The sequence below is a fragment of the Hermetia illucens genome, chromosome 4 (assembly GCF_905115235.1).
Source record: "Hermetia illucens chromosome 4, iHerIll2.2.curated.20191125, whole genome shotgun sequence".
Classification (NCBI taxonomy): Eukaryota; Metazoa; Arthropoda; class Insecta; order Diptera; family Stratiomyidae; genus Hermetia; species Hermetia illucens.
In genome coordinates this window covers 136,347,730-136,354,661 of record NC_051852.1, presented here as the reverse complement: position 1 = coordinate 136,354,661, position 6,932 = coordinate 136,347,730, and positions in this window count along the sequence as shown.

Genomic DNA, 6,932 nt, shown 5'->3' with positions numbered 1-6,932 from the left:
TTTTCAATGTTTTATAATAACAAAATATGTCACTGGAATCAGTTCAGGCAGCTGGAAGACCTTACCAGACCTCCGCAAGCCCATTTGAAATATGATAGAAATTTATTTGAAAGGAGATTTGCCAATACCTAAGAGCGTTTTGATAGTCATTAAGGAAGAATGCGAGGAATGTCCTTCATGTAATCCCTTTAAAAGGTCGCTTGAATAACTAGGAAAAGTCAATTCGAAAATATTTAGATCGATCGTGTGGGCAGAGTCCAACCTTGTTGATAGTTGAAACAAAGATCCATATATAGAAAACCACCAAGAACTGGTAGGCCCATCAGGTTCTTACTTGCCTTCAATATGACAAAACAAAGGTTTCGTATTTCCAACAGGTTTTAATTTAAGTTGGCGCTGGAAATGCTCAAGGAAAGGCTAAACCATATTAAATTTTTCGCTACCTAGAATAAAAATACCTCCGCTACCAACGGCAAGGGACGACCCGTTTTGGGTATGAATATGACCTAGCGTCCCAGGTGAGTGATACAACCCGTCATGATCGATCCCAAAATGAGGACATCCACGGATGTACCTATTGTCGAGAAGTTATGAAACAAGCGGCTCTGATGGTATGATCATGTCAACCATGCCAATAGTAGTTGATTAGGTAAAATTGATCTCAACAATTAATGAAAAGCAATCAAAATATTCCTCAAAACCGTGATGGCTTCACACGCTGGATAATGATTAACAAATCTCTTGGATCTACCAAGATGAAGAAAGTTTAAGAAATTGAAAATACTTTGGATATTTAGAAAATACTCATTCGTCATAGCATTCAGTTGTGTCCGAATGGCTCAGTGGTTAAAACGTTTGGTTGAACCAACAGAAGGTCGCGGTTCAAATCTTATTGTTGACAGAAGGATTTACATCGTGACGGGATGTCGGATACCAGCTGACCTAGGTTAAATCAGTTTAATAATCATGAGCAAGGGCAATCCTGACCACATTCCCACAGTGTACTGAAGGCCTGCAGTGTACCATTGAAGTCTTGAATGAAGTGCCCTAACACGATTCAAGTCCCTCATTCAGTTGGATTGTCGCACCGACTATTATTATTATTATTTTTTTCCGAGTTGTAATAATCTCAACAGATGACGGATTCTACCTAATATTATCAAGTACCACGCATTAAGGCTAGGACGATCCTACCTACTTAAAAGGTAGAGGGGCTCTAGTTTTGATGTATCAGCATAAATACAGCATTGTGCCTATTCGTGTATTGCACCAGTGCCATAACGTCTCCAACGTCTGTAACACCAAACCACACATTCTGCACTGGTCGTTATCCAATCGCTCTTTTATTATGAGCTTTTACTAAAGGCACACACAAATCCCTCCATCTCAACAAAGTCCCCAGCGCACAGCCACCCAATGGCTCCCAAAGGCAATTCTCATGCCTTGGTCTGACTCTACCCCGCTCCGAGGATTGAAAAGTCAATCCTTCGAGCTCCTGCAAGCTATTTAAAAACAGTCGCTTGCAAGAGGCTTCCTTGTTCTTCCCTATAAAAATTGGCATGTAGCGAGTCAACTTGGCGATGATGTTATGCCGCTAATTCAATCGCGCTTCTCTCTCTGATATCACGAGGCAATTTTATTCGCTCCACGGCCGAGTAAACGGATAGCGAACACACTAAATGCACTTATTTTATTCTTTCCGAGAGAAGCGATTTCAATACCAACTTTACACAGGAATGCGGATAGCAGAGCATCCTTCAGTTCTCCAACTCGATCATGGGTTCCTTGCAGAATTCCTAGGTAGAAGTATGATTCGATCATAACTTGAATCTAGAGGTCACCAAAGTTATATCAAGCGTGCGGCTCGTGATTACCTTTGCGGATGGCATAGATTCGACACTTGTCTGATCCGAATTTCATCCATATATCACGGCTAACCATTTCTACTACTGGTAAATGTTTTGTACAAGAAATTCTGCATCCGATCCAAACCAAACCATATTTCTCCTTCAGCTCATGGATGGATTTGCATTTTATACCTAATAGCCAGGTGTGATGATTAGTTCTTTAGTGAAGCTATCCATCCCTCCTCCTTTCACGACCAGACTTGGAACAGGCTATGGCGGAGAATTATTATTATTATTATGGGTGTATGGTGTGTGACATTTTGTATAGAGCCATATTCTGTACGCAGACGCTGCGGATTGCTGGCAAATGACATAAAGATCCTTTGTATTACGTCAATGTATTGCCCGATCGCGATGTATCTTCAATAAATTTTATTGGATTCAGGAATGCAGCTAAAAAACATCACCGCTGATGGATGTCTAACCTTTTTAACAACACAGACCTTAGACAAGTGTTCACAACTTTAGGTCTGATTGAAAAAAAGCTCAGAAAAAAATATTTTTGACTAATTCACCTTTTCCCAATAGTTCAAATTGTAATCCTCGTATAAACAGACCCATAAAAATCCTCGACGCCGAATCGCCCGTCTTTACTTCCGCTTTTTTGTTGGCCTCCCACATTTCAATCCGTTTTCATACAAATGCCCGTGTATTGTATGATGGTATATCACAATGCCATTGAAAATACGCTGCAGTTTTTTCGATCCCTTTTAAAGACCTCTGATTTATCACGCGCAATACTGAACCTCCTCGCAACTTCAGCCCCTGATGCCTTGGAAATGCTGACATTTAAGGCAATCGCTACATAGCTTTACCTTTCCTCTTTCAAAAGGAGCACAACTTGAATCTTTTATTTTACCTTAATATCTCCTTTTGCGCCCAATTCCTGTTAATTTGAAATTATTAAAAAACTGAAGTAATTAAAATAAAATTAACATTTTTATCACGTGAACTGTCAAACATACTACAAACCTAGCAAATAACTATTCTAAACTTCACCTCCTGATTTTTCCGAGAAAAACCTCAAAAAGCCAAAGAATGGAAATACGATTTTCCACAGAATGAAGTGATTGACAGGCTAATAACGGTTCTAATTCTATTTTAACATTCCATCCTAGGTAGTGAAAAACCAATTGAAGGTGAGAGTATTTTGCTTCTTCCTCACAGTGAAGAACCCAATGATATAATAAATTTTCTCAAAAAAGTTCATCGTTCATAATTTAATGGACAGATTTATCTCGCAGGACCTTTTCAATTACGTTTAGTTTACATATGCTGGTTGTGGATTCATTCGAGGAGAGTTTCGTACGAGGTTAGATATTGTCTTCTATTTGTAGTTAAGTCTAAAATTTATAGACCAGCAGCTTACTCCAAACTACAATTTTATTTTATAGTGTATATATATATTTCGGGAGCAACTTACCCTCATCATCAGTACAAAGCTACTGAAAAACTTTTTTTGTCTCAGGAGATGATGAAACTTTCTAAATTAACGGCGTCTTTATTACCTCGGCAACCGTCAACTTAGTCTATGATGACTTTCCACTATGTGCAAACTTGTCTTTATTAAAGACATCAACCCTTTCATATTGCAAATAACAACCGGTCAGAACTGCACGAAATATATTCTTAATCCCACGGCATTTTGAAATATTTACAACAGATGTCGCCCATCTCGGCCAATATTTCCCAAAGCTAATACTAACTTGCTGACGAAAACCCGAAAATCTGCAGTTTCCATATAAGTATCTACACATAAATAGATATTATAATAGCTAAATTAATTGATACTAGTTAGAATTCATAATAGAAATTTTTATTGTCTTCATGGGGAGGGGGTTGATTTTTTATATGTAAGGTAATCAAATTAGAATTATTGGCGAACAAAATCTTAGATACAGTGGCCAAAAAAGTATGTCAACAACGCCCAATAAAATGAGCCCCAGGGAAAATGTAATTTATTATGCCAGAATAGGTTTTAACATACACAAGAATCATTATTCAATACACATGTACAAAAAAAAATTGAGAAAAGTGAATCAAATTAGCACAGCCATAGGAAAATGAAAGAAAATCCAACTTCACAATAAAAACAAGTCGGAATACCGGAAGCTCGTGCTTCGGGTATAAAGGTTTTGTGTTCATCTTATCAACGCACATTTTTCTACCCGTATACAGCAACAAAATTACGAGACATACGTACATATTACAGCCGTAGATGTTACGCTCACCCTAAACAAACAAACTGCCTATTTTCGAATACTGTACTTACGTGCATGTGTATATAAATTGATCGTACCCATATTTCCGATTTACTTCTTATATCTATCTGAATTAGGCTCTACCCGCAAAGTTCATTAGCACGCATATACTATATACCTACATACAAGCATGTCTGGTTGGAGTAATTGATATATGCAAATGACTAAAAAACTAAAACAAAATAATTCTTTGCGACCCCATTCTTAAGAACTCATTTCGTTGTGGTATTGACGAATTGATATGTAATGATGACGTCATTCAGGTTAGGTGTAGAGTGCATGAAATTCACGAAACATGGTAAAGTTTTACCCCCTATAACTTTGTTAATAATAGTTGGATTTTCTTGAAACTTGACCAAATTGTGCACTATATTCTTCATTATACCCATGCCAAATTTTATGCTTCTGGGATGAACATAAGGGGGGTGTCGGGTAAATTTCTAAAATGTGGAAATATACTATTATTAACTTTATTTGTACAGATATCGGCACCGGATATATTTTGAGGCCTAGATTTCGTAGAGATGCACTATTGAGATTTTTTTCAGATTTTTCGGTTGGATAGGTTCTGAGAACGAGACCTGTTACACTTTTTGGGGGTCATATTTTGAGCCCTCACTCCCCTATGTTTCACCCCATATCAAATATTGAGCCAGTTTCGAAAAGTACTAATTGAGACCTTTCATTTGATACCCCACATGACCACATTTTATAAAAAAAAATTTTGCACCCTCCTTTCACATGTATGGGGAGCCCCCCTTAAACTTAACACAAAATGGCGTCAGTCGCTGCATATAAAGGGAACGGCAGATTACATACTCCTACCAATTTTCGTGACAATCGGTTCAGCCGTTTCCGAATAAATCGGCTGTGACAGACAGACAGACAGACAGACAGACAGACAGACAGACAGACAGACGGACAGACAGACATCGAATCGATTCTAATAAGGTTTTGTTTCACACAAAACCTTAAAAACATTTCAACACTACAAATAATGAAATCAATCGCGCTCAAAAAACAGGATCAAAACAGCTTAATACTTCGTGTATCCACCGTTGGCTTTAATTACAGCTACCAACCGATGAGGCGTCCGGATAGCTGAGTGATTAGAACACAAAGCTATCGTACGAAAGGTCGCGGTTCAAATCTGACTGGTGGCAATGGGATTTGTATCGTGTTTTGACGTCGGATACCAGTCGACTCCGCTGTGAATGAGTACCTTAGGCGATTCAGGTAATAATCTCGGGCGAGCGCAATGCTGATCACATTGCCTCCTACAGTGTTTTGTAGTGTACCGTTACGGTATTGAATGAAGTGCTCTAATCCTGGCCCTGGTTGGCCCTGGTCCAACATGGATTGCTGCACCAACGATTATTATTATTATATTAACCGACGAGGCATCGATTCCACCAGGGTTCGAAGATAATGTGTGGGAAGATTATTCCATTCTTCGAGGAGTCGGGTTCTAATTTCTGCTTTATTGGTGACGGGTGGGCACTGACGAATATGGCGGTACAATTGGTCCCAAAGGTTTTCAATGGCTTTGAGATACGGTGATTGGAGAGGCATGGCTAATACTTTAGGACAGTTATAAAGGAGTCATGCCCGGGTTGAATACGCTTTATGTTTTGGATCGATATCCCGGTAAAGCTGGACAAGTCTAAGATGCCTAGTTTCCCAGCACTCTGGTGCATATTTTCTTTTAAAATTTTGATATAGTCTTTGGCAGTCATCGTTCCTTCAATAAACTGCAGTGCGCCTACCCTTGACGCCGCGAAACAAAATGACATTTTCGCCACCATCTATGATGTTCACATTCACATTTTTCTCATTAAATTCACTGGTTGATTTTCGCGAGAATTTTATCTTCATGTCGCTAGCGAACAAATTGAATTTGGACTTGTCACATAAGAATAACCGTTCTCCGAAAAATTTCGTCTATATTTTTCTGGAAATTCGAGGCGTTTTGTCTTATTCACTGAGGAGATGTACCGTTCATTACGAGCAGTTTGGCAATTAAAACGGGTACTTTTCAACAGGTTTCTAATTGTTTGACCCGAAGTTTGTTACAATACGTACCGGTGAACTCTAGACTAGCCTGTTCAGCACTTACTTTAGGGTTACAATGAACTTTTCGAAGGATAACTCGATTTTCTTGCAACGACAATTTTTCTGGATCGACCAGAGCGCGATTTCCTGTCAATCCTATCCTCGTTTTTATAAACCCGTCTCATATGCAATAATTCTGCAATCTTGTAACTTGATAAACCTTTTTCCGAATTAAAAATCATCAACTGGCGCTTTCCAAATGAAGTATCACGGGATTTACGCGCTATCGTTCACCTTTTGCTATTTTACGAGGCCACTTGTGTGACAATTTCACATAAACTGCATCAATTAGAAGAAAAAATCTTGACTGACTGTTTCATCCAGGGCAGGGGCAACTCCTCAGACGCTCAATTGCTTCCCAAGCGATCCGGTCCGTCATCAAGTGGATGCGGACTCAGAACTCCCAGCATCCTCAACAAAAAAAAGTGCATCAGTTATTTTCCGCAACGGTCCCTTGTTGTGTTATACCTTAACAGCATAGCATGCTAACAATTCTCTTATGTTGATATACTTTTTAAGGTTTTGTTTGCAGATTGTGGATCGCCATCATTAATTTTTCCACCGCCCTCCAAGATGTTTTAGAGGCTAGCATGTGATCCACGATATTCTCGGGTGTCAACCGTGCCTTGACATTAGTTTCCGCCTCCGCTCT